This window comes from Triticum aestivum, chromosome 3B (assembly GCF_018294505.1).
Source record: "Triticum aestivum cultivar Chinese Spring chromosome 3B, IWGSC CS RefSeq v2.1, whole genome shotgun sequence".
Classification (NCBI taxonomy): domain Eukaryota; kingdom Viridiplantae; phylum Streptophyta; class Magnoliopsida; order Poales; family Poaceae; genus Triticum; species Triticum aestivum.
In genome coordinates this window covers 79,123,298-79,127,565 of record NC_057801.1, presented here as the reverse complement: position 1 = coordinate 79,127,565, position 4,268 = coordinate 79,123,298, and positions in this window count along the sequence as shown.

The following is a 4,268-nucleotide window of genomic DNA, read 5'->3' as shown; positions in this document are numbered from 1 at the left end:
GACGCGGCGCCTCGCCGCCGTCTCCCCGTCAGACCCCGCCGCCGCCGGGCTCCCCTCCGTCTGCCGAAGGTGCGCTGCCTCCTCTGTGACGCGTCCGCCATCGCGGGCCTTGCCCTCCACCCCGTGCCGCCCCATTCGCCGCCGCGCCCGGTCGCCGGCGTCCTCGGTCAGATCCGCCACCCCCGGCCCTTTCCTCAACTCCGGCCAGCCGGCCTCCTCCTCAACCCCGCCGGCCCTTCTCCTCCGGCCACACTCCGGCGAGCCCAGCCCGCCTCGGTTCGTGCACCGCCCCGATCTGGATCTGGATCCACGAGGTTGACTTTGTTTTTTTGCCTAAGTCCCAGTAGTTTTCAGCATAATGTTGCCCTGTTCATCGCATCATAACTCCATGTATACTGCTCGTCTTCGTGCGTGTAATATATCAAAATGTTCGACATGAGATGCTATACATTTCATTCCATTGTGTCATGCTTGTTTGAGATCATCTTGATGCCTGAATCATCGTTGCAAGAGTGCTATATGATGTTAATCTGCTGAAACTGTTATAACTTGATGATTTGTGTTTTTCGTTGCATTTTGTGTGTGCATCCTATGAGCTTGATGTCTACATGTGTTTTGTACTTCATCATGTAATATTTGCTGTGGTGCAATCCATGTATTTTTCTGAGTCTTTTACTAAGTGCATCGAGCTCGTGTAGGGTACTTGCTGTTGCTGTTTTGCTAGACAGTTTCCGCTATATCATGATGCTATGTAAACCTGCTGCTACAAGTCATTCTATGCATAATATGGAGATGTTCACTTAGGATGTTTTGTTGTACATGTCATGGTCTATCCATCCGTGCCACTGGTTGGATTTATAGCATGCTGTAGCTTGTTGTAATCTTGCTCCAAACTTGCTAAATAATGTTGCTGTCAGCCTGTTAACATTAAGTTCAATGTTGCCATGTTTGTTGTTAGTGATCCATGCATCCTATGAACTTTCTCTTGCCATTTATAGCTTCATAAACATGTATTCTTACTGTTGGTTGCCTTGCCATGCCATGTAATGCTCTGTGGTGAGTGGTTCAAGCTCACCAACATGCCTACTTATTGTTGTTCCTGCCATGTATGAATCTGTCATCATTTGCCATGTTTACATGGGTGCCATCATATATTCTGTGCCCTTTTGGCTCATGGTCAGTAAGGGACTTTTGTTATATGCAATCAGTAGATTTATTCGATTCCTTTGTTTGCCATGATAAGTTTCTGTAACATGTTGTTTGATAGCTCTAAACATTGCAACATGATGTTATTTCTGCAAAGTTTGAAAATGTTATTATTTGCAATCTTGCCATGTCATTTTGAGCATGTTCTAGTAGTTTCTGGAGATAGCTCAGTGTTCGTGTTTTGTCATGCATTACCTGTACATCATGTCCATGCCTTTTGTTTTCATATTGTGGTAATTTAGCATGTTGTTTTGGTCCTTGCTAGATGCCTAGTTGCTGTTTTGGACAGCTTGTCCTTTAAACTTGTATAGAGTGTATGTGTTGAACCGTTGCTCCGTTTTGAGTGTGCTCTATATGAAACTTGCTTGTTTTTGCATGAAGTTTCATATTATCATGTTGCACCCTTGTTTTGAGGTGTTTGCTTGATGTTTGTATGCATTTTGCATCAATGCCATGTTTAACTTGTTTTGCTCATATCTTCTAGGCCGTAGCTCTGAACTAAATGAACTTTATATGTAACTTGACTAGAATTTCGTATAGATCCTCTTGGTGCTATTTAACTTGCTGTTTAACAACTTCAACTTAATGTTTGTTCAGATCTGGACCAATTTCTAAAATTGCATATGAGGACTTACCGGAATTGTTATATGTTGTTTCCGGCCTCATTTAAACTTGCTTTGATGTGTTGTTCTTGTTTACATCATCTCTTGCCATGAGTAGCTTCATGTAGCTTTGTCATGCATCATGCTTGGTTGTGCATCATGTCTTGTTCATGTGTGGTGTGTTTACCATGTTGTGTGCTTCTTCTCGATAGTTCCTGTTTCGTTGCGATCGTGAGGATTCGTTCGTCTACGCTTGGTTCGTCTACGTGGGTTCATCTTCTTCATGGACTCGTTCTTCTTCCTAGTGGGATTTCAGGCAAGATGACCGCTACCCTGGATCTCACTACTATCATTGCTATGCTAGTTGCTTCGTTCTATCGCTTTGCTGCGCTACCTATCACTTGCTCTTCAAGCCTCCCAAATTGCCATGCCAGCCTCTAACCTTTTTCACCCTTCCTAGCAAACCGTTGTTCGGCTATATTACCGCTTTGCTCGGCCCCTCTTATAGCGTTGTTAGTTGCAGGTGAAGTTGAAGATTGCTCCATGGTGGACAGGATTATGTTGGGATATCACAATATCTCTTATTTAATTAATGCATCTATATACCTGGTAAAGGGTGGAAGACTCGGCCTTATGCCTGGTGCTTTGTTCCACTCTTGCCACCCTAGTTTCTATCATACCGGTGTTATGTTCCCGGGTTTTGCGTTCCTTATGCGGTTGGGTGATTTATGGGACCCCCTTGAGAGTTTGCTTTGAATAAAACTCCTCCAGCAAGGCCCAACCTTGGTTTTACCATTTGCCTCACCTAGCCCTTTTCCCCTTGGGTTTCCGGAGCCCGAGGGTCATCTTTATTTTACCCCCCTGGGCCAGTGCTCGTCATGAGTGTTGGTCCAACCTGTCAGCCGTCGATGGCCACCAGGGGCAACTCTGGGATGGCCTACCGGAAGTTTGGACAATCCGGTGTGCCCCGAGAACGAGATATGTGCAGCTCCTATCAGGATTTGTTGGCACATTCGGGCGGCTTTGCTGGTCTTGTTTTACCATTGTCGAATTGTCTTGTAAACCGGGATTCCGAGACTAACCGGGTCTTCCTGGGAGAAGGAATATCCTTCATTGATCACGAGAGCTTATCATGGGCTAAGTTGGGACACCCCTGCAGGGACTTTCAAAAGCCGTGCCCACGGTTATGTGGCAGATGGGAATTTTTTAATGTCCGGTTGTAGATAACTTGACACCAGATCTGAATTAAAACGCATCAACCGCGTGTGTAGCCGTGATGGTCTATTTTCGGCGGAGTCTGGGAAGTGAACACGGTTTTGGGTTATGTTTGAAGTAAGTAGGAGTTCAGGATCACCTCTTGATCATTGCTAGCTTCACGACCGTTCATTTGCTTCTTTTCTCGCTCTTATTTGCGTATGTTAGCCACCATATATGCTTAGTCGCTGCTGCAACCTCACCACTTTACCCCTTCCTTACCCTTTAAGCTTGCTAGTCTTGATACCCATGGTAATGGGATTGCTTAGTCCTCGTGGCTAACAGTTTACTACAACAACAGTTGTAGGTACAGGTTTATGCGATGATCATGACGCGAGAGCGATGTTTTCTTGTTTTGGGAGTTCTTCTTCTGCTTCTTCTTCGATCAGGGGATATGTTCCAGGTCGGTAGCCTGGGCTAGTAGGGTGGATGTCGTTTGAGTTTCTGTTTGTGATTCATCCGTAGTCGGGTGGTGCTCTTATGTAAGATGATGTTGTATTCGTGTGGCATTGTATGCCTTATGTATGTATCCCTACCTATTATGTAATGTTGATGTAATGATATCCACCTTGCAAAAGCGTTTCAATATGCGGGTCTATCCTTGGTGGGACCTTCGAGTTCCTTTTGTATAGGGTCACATATTGGGCGTGACAAGTTGGTATCAGAGCCTCAACCGACCGTAGGAGCCCCCTTGTTCGATCGTGTAATTTGGCCGTTGTTGAGTCTAGAAGAAAACTTTTTCGGAGTCTAGTTATATCAAAGAGTAGGAATTCTTTTTACTCCTCAGCCCCTTCGTCACTCTGGTAAGGAATCTTGACGTAGGTGTTTTGAATTACTTCTCTTCCCTTTCAAATTTTTCTTTAGGTTCACGCAGTTGGTTTTCCGATCGTTGGTTCTCAGCTCTTTTATCCGGTGCATTTCTCGTCAAGTTGACTCGAGCCTCTTCATATTTGCCAAGTTCAATCCTTAGTTGTTTTCTTTTTCCCACCCGCCCACCCCTTTTTCTTCTCGGAGTTGGAGTCTGTAATCGAGTATCCATCCTACTCGTGCGAAGCCTTTGCTTTCTTTCCTCGATGATTTCAACCGGTGTTTTTTCTTCAAGATATTCGTCGATTTCCCCTTCCAAGTTGCCTTTGTTTTCCCGCCCTCCCACCCTTTTCTTCCTGGAGTCTGACTCTCTCTCGACCATCAATTTTCATTCATACA